Source organism: Macaca thibetana, chromosome X, assembly GCF_024542745.1.
Source record: "Macaca thibetana thibetana isolate TM-01 chromosome X, ASM2454274v1, whole genome shotgun sequence".
Lineage (NCBI taxonomy): Eukaryota > Metazoa > Chordata > Mammalia > Primates > Cercopithecidae > Macaca > Macaca thibetana.
In genome coordinates this window covers 53,746,622-53,759,494 of record NC_065598.1, presented here as the reverse complement: position 1 = coordinate 53,759,494, position 12,873 = coordinate 53,746,622, and the positions used below count along the sequence as shown (strand labels likewise).

The window sequence follows — 12,873 nt, the reverse complement described above, 5'->3', positions numbered from 1 at the left end:
TGGCGTTTTACTATGTTGCTCAGGCTAGTCTTGAACTCCTGGATTCAAGTGATCCTCCTGCCTTGGCCTCCAAAAACACCAGGATTACAGGCATGAGCCACTGTACCTGGCCCCCATAACTTGATTTAAAAAATACATTAATGGGGCCTGGCGCGGTGGCTCACGCCTGTAATACCAGCACTTTGGGAGGCCGAGGCAGGCGGATCACGAGGTCAGGAGATCAAGACCATCCTGGCTAACACGGTGAAATCCCATCTCTACTAAAAATACAAAAAACTAGCCGGGTGTAGTGGCGGGCGCCTATAACCCCACCTGCTCGGGAGGCTGAGGCAGGAGAATGGCGTGAACCCAGGAGGTGGAGTTTGCAGTGAGCCGAGATTGCGCCACTGCACTCTAGCCTGGGCGACAGAGCGAGACTCCATCTCAAAAATAAAAATAAGAAATCAAACAAACAAAAATTAATGGAAAGACTTTGACCTATTGTTCTTTGTAAAAACTTTGGTAGATTACTTGGTAATTTACTTGATAAATTAGTAAATTACTGTGAGTGAGGGCTCTCAGTCATAAGTGCTATTTAGAAGACTGTATTTTAGTTTATGATGTTGAAATACTTGGTCACATGTTACTGAAAGACCAGTTTAGCAACTCTCAGAAAGAATCAATCACAGGAGTTTGTAATAGTGTCTTCCTCCACTAACAGTTTGAAAATTAACATCACTTAGCTTTTACACATGGAAATACAACCAGTTTTTGCTCTATGATGAGTTGGAAAATACTTACACCAGTGTATTTATTGTTTGTTTTCTTCATATAATGGAACTATTTCCTTTTTTTTTTTTTTTTTTTTGAGAGGGAGTCTCACTCTGTTGCCCAGGCTGGAGTGCAATGGCATGATCTTGGCTCACTGCAACCTCCGCCTCCTGGGTTCAAGCGATTCTCCTGCCTCAACCTCCTGAGTAGCTAGGATTACAGGCATGTGCTACTGTGTCCAGCTGATTTTTGTGTTTTTAGTAGAGACTGGGTTTCACCATGTTGGCCAGGCTAGTCTTGAACTTCTGACTTCAGGTGATCCACCCGTCTCGGCCTTCCAAAGTGCTGGGATTACAGGCGTGAGCCACAACGCCCAGCCAGTGGAACTTTTTTCTAAATATAGAAACATCATAGATATCTGAAATATGTTTTATTGACTTTTTCTAAAATGTATTTGAGTGTGCTTGTAATAAGCCTCACTCTGTGGTCAGATAGGTGATTGTGTACTTTGGAGGGTAAACAGACCTTTGAATAGCACTTAGATATCTAACAACTTGAGCTATAGTCTGTGAACCGAACCAAACATGACACTGAAAAGAAATACCAAAAGGAAAAAAATGGCACAATAGAGTATAGCAGGTTGACATGTTGAGTGAGCATTCTAATATACTTTCATTATAATAATGAATATACTCAAAGCAATGCAGTGGAAGTAACAGCTTAAAAATCCATACTTCCACACCTGAAGCATCTATCAAAATTGTGGAAGAACTTACTTCTATTTTATTTTCATTCATCATCTAAGTATACTTTGGGGAAAACTATATTTTGAGACATCAGCCCTATTACATTTGATTGTGAAATTAGAATTAGATATGAAAAGAGTTGAATTTCCAATAAAGGAAAAAGTAATTTAAAAAATAGATGCTAGAATTTCTGTTCCTGAATATAGTTGTTTACAGTATTCGCGCTGGGACACTTAATTTTGCTCCCAAAATATTTTTATGACCCTCTTGGAAATGTTTCTGGATTCCCTTTTAGCCGTGTAACAAAGTACTTCATTACATTATAGGCACATGCCAAATAGTCTGATTCAGTTTGATTTCCCACTCTCTTCATCAGATCCAGCCCTAAAAGTAGAATTCACTCATGGACAAAGCGTGATTACATTGAAGGGAGGAGGGATAGAGCTTGCTTAAATATACGTGTTCTCATCTCTGTTTAAAAACTAGTCATGGACTTTATTAAATACAAACCAAAGGCAAATGCTTTTACAAAATGACAAAGGGTGGGAGTAGCAGGAGATAGCCTTTGTCTGGGAAATAGCATTAATTTCCCCGGTTAGTTGAGTGAGTTTGTTTTGAGCTAATTATTTGCTTGATAGATTTAAAAAATTGATACAAGTGGTAAGCTGAAAATAGCCCCCCAAAGATGTCCATGTCCTAATTCCTGGAACCTGTGAATATGTCATCTTACATTACAAAAAGAACTTTGAAGATGAGATTAACTTAAAGATCTGGGGATTGGAAGACTACCCTGGATTATCTGGGTAGACCCAGTGTAATCACAAGGGTCCTTATAAGAGGGAGGCAGAATGGCCATAGTCAGAGGAGGAGATATGACGATGGAAGCAGAGGCTGGAGTGATGCAGTTGCTGACAATGACCCAACGAATGTGGACAGTCTCCTGAAGCTGGAAAAGGTAAGGAAACATTCTTCTCTAGAGCCTTCAGAAGGAATGCAGCCCTCCTGATACCTTGATTTTAGTCTAGAGAGACTCAATTTGGATTTCTTGATCCCTACAACTAGCGGATAATACATTTCTGTTTTAAGCCACTATGTTTGTTGTAGTTTGTTACAGTAGCAATAGGAAATGAATACAATAGACTGTAGCTGTCATTTGTTCATTCATTCAACAAATAAATAGTACCTGCAATGTGCCAGACACATGCCAAATGCTAGGTACATAATGGGGATAAAAAGCAGACACAGGCCTCATTTTCACAAAGCTTACAGTAGAAAGAGTTTATAGTTATAAGAAGGCTTAGAAATTGTAGTTAGTGAAATGATGAAAGGGCTGTTTAATATAAGTTTGTTTAAAGGAAATGGTAGGGTTGAGAGTAGGGGGCAACAGGGATATCATTCCTTTATTACATAGTTTTCTTTTTTAAAAACTTTTTATTTCGATATATTTTCTACTCACAGAAGAGTTGCAAAAAGAGTATAGAAAGTTCCTGTATACCCATCACCCAGACTCCCTTTATGTTAATATCTTGTATTTTTATTTTTGGTAGAGATGGGGTCTTGCTGTGCTGAACAGGCTGATCTCTAACTCCTGGCCTCAAGCAGTCCTCCTGCCTCGGCCTTCCAAAGTGCTGGGATTACAGGTGTGAGCCACCTTGCTTGGCCCTTAGTTGTTTTTTAGATTGCCCTTTAATTTGACTTTGTCTTATGTTTTCTCATGATTAGATTTAGACTATGCATTTTTGGCAGGAATACCACAGAAGTGATGCACCATCCTCGGTGCATCATAACTGGGGGTACATGGTGTTGTTTTGTATTACTGGTGATAATAATCTTGATCACTTGATTAAGGTGATATCTGCCAGGCTTTCTCTACTATAAAGTTACTATTTTTCCTGTTGTATATTAGTAAATATCTTGGGGGTAGATCTTTGAGACTATGCAAATATACTGTTTTCTTTTAAACTTTTGCCCGCTGATTTTAGCATCCATTGGTGTATCTTGCATGTCATCATTATAACTGTAGTGTTCTAATGATTTTTTTCCTCACATTCCTTCTGCATTTATTAATTGGCATTACCTGTTAGTTTTATGTGATTTCTCCCCAGTATACCTGTTAAGTTTTTGGAAACCCAACAATAGGAGAATTTATGGTTGAGATATTTGATATAGTTAGTAATAGCAGCTATCATATATTTTCCATTTATCAAAAGTAACATTAATGGAACATTTATACTGGTACTTAATTTGAATATTTTATTTAATCCTTAGAATAGGTATATGAGATAAGGATTATTAGTTTTCAGATGGTGGAACTGAAATTTAGATATATTAAGCAATTTTTCCAATGGAGCAGAGTCAGGATTTATATTCCATCAATGATATATGTGTGTGTGTGTGTGTGTGTGTGTGTGTGTGTATTATGTGTATATATATAAAACATTTGCATAGATGATTGAATAATTTCCTACTCACTAGTTACTTGGGCAGATCATTCTTTTATGTCTTTAACCATTTTAGAACAAATGATTTCTCAAATGGATCCTGTTTAAAATAAGATTCTTAACTTTGAACTGCTGAAACTCAAGGGATGTCCGTTAATGGTGTCATTGAAGGGCACCTGAGGAATAGTTTCATGATTAGATTGTTATGGTTCAGTATCTGGCCTTCACTTTTTGTCAGTGTCCAGAGGTTGGGAAGACTGACTTATGTTCACTCCAGCTCCTAAATCTAGGGCACAAGTTTATTATTTTAAAATGAGAAATATAGTTGTTAGGTAAAATGTTCTATGTAGTCTTTAGGCTAGATACATGGGGAGCTAAATTATAATCAGAAGCTAGCTTGGTGCTTATAGAGTCGGAACAAAGGATCTAGATGTTCCTGTATGTCCTCCTGCTAAGGCAAGAGCCTGACCAAATGAACCGAATGCTCACATTCTGATTGGACGAGGACATCTTTGATCAGCAGTTCTGGAAGATAAGTGAACCTGGTTCTGTGCATGGTTTATTGCCTTTTGATTTATTACGTTGACTACCATTTGTGAGCAATTTTCTTTTTTCTTTTTGTTTTTTGTTGAGATGGAGTCTTGCTCTGTCACTCAGGCTGGAGTGCAGTGGCGTGATTTCGGCTCACTGCAACCTCTGCCTCCCAGGTCAAGCAAATCTCCTGCCTCAGCCTCCCGAGTAGCTGGGATTATAGGCATGTGCCGCCACGCCCAGCTAATTTTTGTGTTTTTAGTAGAGATGGGATTTTGCCATGTTGGCCAGGCTGGTCTCGAACTCCTGACCTCAGATGATCCACCTGCTTCAGCCTCCCAAAGTGTTGGGATTACAAGTGTGAGCCACCGTACCCAGCCAAGCACTTTTCTTTAGGTATTAATACCATTGCTATCTCAAAGTTTTAGTATGGTAATATTGCCAGATTATGACTATTATACCGTGATTTCTTAATTGATACGTTGATGTCACCATTTACAAATTATCATTATCCTCAGTGTCTGTTTATTTCTTAGCATGAGTTCTGGGGTACTACACCATCTCTCCATGGAAAGTGGTTTGTGAATGAGATATCTGCACTCATTGCTATGACTGCCATTTCTGAGAGGCAGAGTAGTGAACTAGAAAGTGCTTCGGATTCAGAATTCAACGTACGGGGTTCCAGTGTTGCCTGTGCCAGTTAGTTACCTTGGGTAAGCCAGATAGCTTAACTGGAGTCTTAATTTTTTACTTTTCTTTTAAAGAAAAATATGATAAATACTTTGGATGTACCAAAAAGAATAAAGAGTAACGTAATGGAAACTGTGTACCTACTGCCCAGTTTAAGAAATAAAACATTGACTGGGCACGGTGGCTCACGCCTGTAATCCCAGCACTGTGGGAGGCCGAGGTGGGTGGATCACGTGAGGTCAGGCATTAGAGACCAGCCTGGCCAACATGGCGAACCTCCTGCTCTACGAAAAATACAAAAATTAGCGGGGCATGGTGGCGCGTTCCTGTAATCCCAGCTACTCAGAAGGCTGAAGCAGGAGAATTGCTTGAACCCAAGAGGTAGAGGTTGCAGGGAGCCCAGATCATGCCATTGCACTCCAGCCTGGGCCACAGAGCAAGACTCCATCTCAAAAAAAAAAAAAAAGAAAGAAAGAAAGAAAAGAAAAGAAAACATTGATGATTAGAGAGAATACTTGGAAAGAATGTAACACATTTTAGTGTTCAATAAATGGTAGTGTTAAAATACTGAGCAACCTCATGTTTATCAAGAATGTTCGAGCTGAGGCAGGAGAATAGCTTGAGGATAGGAATTCAAGACCAGCCTGGTCAACATAGCAAGACCTCATCTCCACAAAAAGAAAAAAAAAAAAAGCTGAGCATAGGCATAGTGGCATGTCCCAGTAGTGTCTTGGGTATTTGGAGAGTGAGGCAAGAGGATCATGTGAACCCAAGAGTTCAGGGCTGCAGTGAACTATGATCGTGCCACTGCACTCCAGCCTGGGCAACACAGAGTGAGACCCTGTCTCTCTGAAAAGAAAAAAATAATTCATTGATAGAGTGCTTTATAAGCTAAGCATCATTTTGAAGCCTTTGTAATATTCATCCTTACTTGATTAGGTTATTTTGTAGTATAGATTTTGTATCATTGTTAATAATTTCTCCTTTCACATTTGCAGAAACAGATCCATGTAGCCTCTGACTTGGTTCTGTAGAGCATTGTTGGTGTTTGCATTAAGAGACATAGCTGATAAGGACATAGTTTACTTTTTGGAAATGAAATGCTTCTTATCTTGAATAAATATATATGCAGGTTGGTCATACTGGTATTGTGCCATGTCTCAGGAAAGGTATTGTGTACATTTTTAGCATTCCATATGTTATAATAGATTGAATGTTTAGTTAGCATTTATAAAAGGATAATATTTCTTTTTAAAGTAGTCTGGAGTAGTTGAAATCTATTTGATAAATTTGTATTTGACTCCTATTTACCAGCCATGTAAATGAACATTTATAACACTGATATTTGATATAAAATTGATATTTGATGCTTTCTTCTTGGTGTCCTTACCTTGAGACAGCAAGATTTAGGGATCATTTTCATAGACTAGAATTTTCCCGGCATTTGACTATGTCACCTTCATTAGCTAGTGCTGTTCTCTAGTTTGTCTTTTGTGGCTCATCATTCCTTTCTTGTGTAAGAATTCTTATTGATGATGTGTGAAAGTTTCTCTACCAAAGTGGTTGTCATTAATACAACAATGCACGTAGGGGTATGTGTGTTTAAAGGATGTTACTGTGGTAGCTGAAAGCTCTAAGTATTTCTCTCTGGATTTTGGTGCTACTTTAACAGGTTTACTTTCCCCTTGCTAAATCTGAAGTGGAGTTTTGAAGATCGTGGCTCTACATTTTTAGTAGATTTCACCTCCAGCAGTATATCTGGGAAAACAGTTGTAATTTTGTAAAGTTGTTTATTCCTAATGCTGACTACTTTCAATCTGTAGAATCAAAGGATGAAGTAGGGTAGTTTAGTCTGGCACATGAAAGACTTGGCATTCTGCTAATTTAATCAGAAGGCATCAAAGTGTATTCATTATTCTGGCCAGGTACGGTGACTCATGCCTATAATCCTAGCACTTTGGGAGGCTAAGGCAGGTGGATCACTTGAGGTCAGGAGTTTGAGACCAACCTGGGCAACATGGCGAAATCCCATCTCTACAAAAAATACAAAAATCAGCTGGGTGTGGTGGCACGTGCTTATAGTCCCAGCTACTCGGTAGGCTGAGGTGGGAGGATCGCTTGAACCTGGGAGGTGGAAGTTGCAGTGAGCTGAGATCGCGCCACTGCACTCCAGCCTAGGTGACAGAGTGACACCCTGTCTCAAAAAAGAATTACTCTTTATACTTCAGAGTAGATCTGCTGTCTATCATGAGTAGAGGACTTGTAGCCAATTATAGGGGCATTTAAGACGTATTAGTCATGTTGGGCCGGGGGCAGTGACTCACACCTGTAATCCCAGCACTTTGGGAGGCCGAGGTGGGCAGATCACCTGAGGTCAGGAGTTCAAAACCAGCCTGGCCACCATGGCAAAACCCCGTCTCTACTAAAAATACAAAAATTAGTCAGGTGTGATGGCGAGCACCTGTAATCCCAGCTACTGTGGGAGGCTGAGGCACAAGAATTGCTTGAACCAGGGAAGCGGAGGTTGCAGTGAGCCGAGATCGCACCACTCACTCCAGCCTGGATGACAGAGCAAGACTCCATCTCAAAAAAAAAAGAAAAGACTTATTAGTCAGGTCAGATAGTAAAACATAAAGACTCTACTTGTTTCCTTGCTTTTGTTCTCTGAGTTCCTTATTTTTTTTTTTTCAAGACAAGGTCTTGCTGTCTTGCCCAGGCTGGAGTGCAGTGGCGTGACCATAGTTCACTGCAGCCTCAAATGCCTGGGCTCAAGTGATCCTCCTGCCTCAACCTCCCAAGTAGCTAGGACTACAGGTGCATGCCTCCATGCCTGGCTATTTTGTAGAGATGGGGTCTTGTTTTGTTGCCCAAGCTGGTCTTGAACTCCTTCCTAGCCTCCCTAAGTGCTAGACTTACAGATGTGAACCACTGTGCCCAGCTGACTTCCTTAACTTTCTAAAAATAGTTTTTATTGTGGCAAAATGTCTAATATATAACATAAGAGTTACCATCTTAATCTTTTTTTGTTTGTTTGTTTGTTTGAGACAGAGTCTCACTCTGTTGTCCAGGCTGGAGTGAAGTGGCATGATATCAGCTCACTGCAACCCCTGCCTCCTGGGTTCAAGCAATTCTCATGCCTCAGCCTCCCGAGTTGCTGGGATCACAGGCACGTGCCACCACATCCGACTAATTTTTGTATTTTTGGTAGAGAATGGGGTTTCACCATGTTGGCCAGGCTGGTCTCGAACTCCTGGTCTCAAGTTATCCACCCGCCTTGGCCTCCAAAGTGCTGGGAATACAGGCGTGAGCCACTGTGCCCAGCCATCTTAACCATTTTTAAGTGTGCAATTTTTCAGTGGCATTAAGTATATTTACATCATTGTACATAGCAGTGTCCATCTCCAGTATTTTATCATTCCTAATAGAAACTCTGTACTCATTAAACAATTTAACAATTTAACTTCCCATTTCCCATTCTGCCTAGCTCCTGTTAACTACTATTCTACTTTTTGTCTCTATGAATTTGCCTATTGTAGGTACCTCATATAAGTGGAATCAAGCAATGTTTGTCTTTCTTGTCTCGTTTATTTCACTTACCATAACGTTTTCAAGATTCATCCATGTTGGCCGGGTGCGGTGGCTCACGCCTGTAATCCCAGCACTTTGGGAAGCCGAGGTGGGCGGATCACAAGGTCAAGAGTTCGAGACCAGCCTGGCCAACATGGTGAAACCCTGTCTCTACTAAGAATACAAAAATTAGCTAGGCATGGTGACATGTGCCTGTAATCCTAGCTACTCAGGAGGCTGAGGCAGGAGAATTGCTTGAACCAGGCAGGCGGAGGTTGCAGTGAGCTGAGATTGTGCCTCTGCACTCAAGACTGGGTGACAGATTAAGACTCCGTCTCGGGGGGAAAAAAAAAAGATTCAGCCATGTTTTGTAGCATGTATCAGAATTTCCTTTCTCTTTAAGGCTAAACAGTATTCCATTGTATGTATATACCATATACCATATTTTGTTTATTCATGTGTTGGTGGGCATTTGAGTTGTTTCTGTGTTTTGGCTGTTGTGAATAATGCTGCTATGAACATGGTTCTACAAATGTCTGTTTGTGTCTCTGCTTTCAATTCTTTTGGGCATATACCTAGAATACCTAAAAGTAGAATTGCTGCAGCGTATGGTAATTCTATGTTTAATATGGTGAGGAACCATCATGTTGCTTTCCACAATGACTATACCATTTTACATTCCCCAGCAATGTGCAAGGTTTCTCCATATCCTTGCCAACACTTCTTAATTATTTATATATTTATTTATTTAGATAGTAGCCATCCTAATGGGTGTGAAGTGGTATTTTACTGTGGTTTTGATTTGCATTACCCTGACAACTAATGATATTGAGCATCTTTTCTCAAAGTTGTAGAGATTATAAGTCCTAGATCAAGTTCTAGCTTGGTGGGTTTCTGGTGAGGGCTCTCTTCCTGGCTTGGTGAGGAGAGTTGGCAGTGAGCTTTCTCTTGACTCCTTGTCTTTTTTTTTTTTTTTTTTTTGAAATGGAGTCTCGCTCTATTGCCCAGGCTGGAGTGTGGTGGCGTAATCTCAGCTCACTGCAGCCTCCGCCTCCTGGGTTCAAGCGATTCTCCTGCCTCAGCCTCCAGAGTAGCTGGGATTACAGGTGCCCGCCACCACGCCTGGCTACTTCTTTATATTTTTAGTAGAGGCGGGGTTTCACCATGTTGGATAGGCTGGTGAGCTCCTGACCTCAGGTGATCCACCCACCTCGGCCTTCCAAAGTGCTGGGATTACGGGCATGAGCCACCGCGCCCCGCCTCTGTTGTCTCTTTTTATAAGAATACTAATCCTATTGGATCAAGGACCCACCCTTATGAGGCCCTGTCACCAAATACAGTCACATAGGGGGTTGGGGTTTTAACTTACAAATTTTGACAGAGGAGAGAGGACACAAACATTCCACCTATAATACAGGGGAAGATCTGCTGATCTCTTTGTATAGTTATGCCCCCTGAAAAGTGTGAGCAGAGCTAAAAGACTAGTGGCCTGACCAGTCTTTTAGTCTTGAGGGTCTAGAGGGTAGACGGGGTCATTTATCATCTACAGAGTAGGAGAGAGAGTTAGCTTTTGCATTCTAGGAAAATAAGGAGCAAACACACTTCCTCGATGTCTAACAAGATGTTAGTTGTTACAGAGCAGCCCTCAGGGGAGAGACTGCTATAGCTCCATCACTCATGGGACTACATAAGGTATCCCAGGGCCCCTCTGAGTAAATCAAGGACTCAGAAGAGGAGGATTGAATATGAGGGGAAAAGAATCACTTTTCTGATTGAATTAGTAGTCTCGATAATCAAAAAGTAGTAGTATCTAAAAGTAGATATCTAGGTAAAATCTGGTAGATAACTAGACTAACCAAGAAAAAAGAATCTTACATGCACCTTTCTTCTTATCTTCAATGCTAGAAGCTAAAAGATGGTAGACCATTAAGGGGAAAAGGCTACATCATCCAAGAATCTCTAATCAGCTAAGATATCATCTCCCAGGGTGAAAAAGATATTCATGGACCATAGTGCAGAAAACTATGTAATAGTTAAAAAGATGAAGCTAGATCTGTGAAAATAACATATGTTGACATTGAATGAATGGAATATTTGATGAAAGTGCTAAGTAAAGACTCTACAGCTAGAACAGAAGTCTGTGAGGGGGAGGGGCAATCATATAGGAGTAGACAGTGTAGGGGTGATTAAGTTTTTTTTTTTTTTTTTTTTTTTTTTTTTGAGACAAGGTCTTCCTCTGTTGCCCAGGCTGGAGTGCAGTAGCGGAATCTTGACTCACTGCAACCTCCACCTCCCAGGCTCAAGTGATCCTCCCACCTCAGCCTCCCAAGTAGCTAGGACTACAGCTATTGGGATGTGCCACCATGCTCGACTAATTTTTTTTATTTTTAGTAGAGACGAGGTTTTGCCATGTTGCCCAGGATGATTTCGAACTCCTGAGCTTGAACAATTCACCTGCCTCAGCCTCCCAAAGTACTGAGATTACAGGCATAAGCCATCGTGCCTGACCAGTGATTAAGTCTTCTACATGTATTGTCTATGTGGTATGATAGAAAGGGGGGGAAGTATTAGTATTTTAGATTATTTTTGGTGAGTGGGGGCTAGGTGAAGTAGGGAGAACGAGTAGATGAGTTACTTAATTTCTTATAACAGATAAATATGTTTGATATAGAGTGGAAAGGGAGGCTATCCACTAGTAAAAAAGAAAAAATATTATGTACCTCTTTGTTTTTTGAGATAGAGTCTCACTTCGTCACTCAGGTTAGAGTGCAGTGTGGTGCAAACATGGCTCACTATAGTCTCGACCTCCCGGGTTCAAGCGATCCTCCAGCCTCAGCCCCCTAAGTAGCTGGGACTACAGACATACACCACAATGCCTGGCTAATTTTTGTATTTTTTGTAGAGACAGGGTTTCGTCATGTTGCTCAGGCTGCTCTTAAACTCCTGAGCCTAAGCAATGCACCCACTTTGACCTCCCAAAGTGTTGGGATTACAAATGTGAGCCACTGTGCCTGGCCTGATACATCTCTTAGTTAATAATAGAAAACAATAAAGTAAAATAAATAAATAACATAAAATAAGATTGAAGGAGTAAAATTAAGTATAGTATTTGGTAAAATTAAGTATAGTATGTGGACATGTTGCATTTGCTTATTAAGAAACTCAGACTGTCAGGTGGAGTTAAAAGACAAAACTCACATGTGTTGTTTACTAAAATAATACTTAAAGCAGTGATAAAGAAAAGGTAAAGATATAAACAAGCAAAGAGAAAGCAAGAGTGGCAATGTTTTTTGTTTTGTTTTGTTTGTTTTTGTTTTTTTGAGACAGAGTCTCACTCTGTCTCCCAGGCTGGAGTGCAGTGGCATGGTCTTGGCTCACTGCAACCTCTGCCTCTTGGGCTCAAGCGATTCTTATGTCTCAGCCTCCCGGGTAGCTGGGATTACACACACGTGCCACCACACCCGCCTAATTTTTTGTGTTTTTAGTAGAGATGTGGTTTCGCCATGTCAGCAAGGCTGGTCTCGAGCTCCTGACCTCAGGTGATCTGCCTGCCTCGGCCTCCCAAAGTGTTGGGATTACAGGCGTGAGCCACCACACCTGTCCCCAAAGTGGCAATGTTAATGTACATCAGAAAAGGAGAAAAACAAGGTTGAAACATTAGACAGGATATTATGAAATTATATACTTTATAGTTTAAGAAATTGTATGAAAAACTTGTAGACACCAAAAATATTTTGGCTGAATAACCTCTAATAGCATTTTCAAAAAAGACAAACATGTATTTGTAGTGGGAAATTTCATGTGCATTTCTTTCAGAATAGGAGACATCTAGTACACAAAAAGTGAGTAAATACAGAGGAGTTGTGCTGGGCGCCGTGGCTCAGGCCTGTAATCCCAGCACTTTGGGAGGCCGAGGCGGGTGGATCACCTGAGGTCGGGAGTTCAAGATCAGCCTGACCAACATGGAGAAACCCCGTCTCTACTAAAAATACAAAATTAGCCAGACTGGTGGCGCATGCCTGTAATCCCAGCTACTCGGGAGGCTGAGGCAGGAGAATAGCTTGGACCTGGGAGACAGAGGTTGTCGTGAGCCAAGATTGCGCCATTGCACTTCAGCCTGGGCAACAAGAGCGGAACTCCATCTCAAA

The 12,873-nt window shown here is 40.8% G+C and overlaps 4 protein-coding genes across 43 annotated transcripts in view; 1 reads left to right on the top strand and 3 right to left on the bottom strand.

Moving 5' to 3' along the window:
* TSR2 (TSR2 ribosome maturation factor) overlaps positions 1 to 12,873 on the bottom strand; it is a 1,158,091-nt gene that overhangs the window by 115,574 nt on the left and 1,029,644 nt on the right. The window lies entirely within an intron of this gene.
* GNL3L (G protein nucleolar 3 like) overlaps positions 1 to 12,873 on the bottom strand; it is a 517,777-nt gene that overhangs the window by 242,630 nt on the left and 262,274 nt on the right. The window lies entirely within an intron of this gene.
* The window catches only part of MAGED2 (MAGE family member D2), a 645,534-nt gene that overhangs the window by 497,423 nt on the left and 135,238 nt on the right, over positions 1 to 12,873 (bottom strand). The gene's annotated exons all lie outside the window — the stretch shown is intronic.
* WNK3 (WNK lysine deficient protein kinase 3) overlaps positions 1 to 12,873 on the top strand; it is a 170,577-nt gene that overhangs the window by 31,569 nt on the left and 126,135 nt on the right. The gene's annotated exons all lie outside the window — the stretch shown is intronic.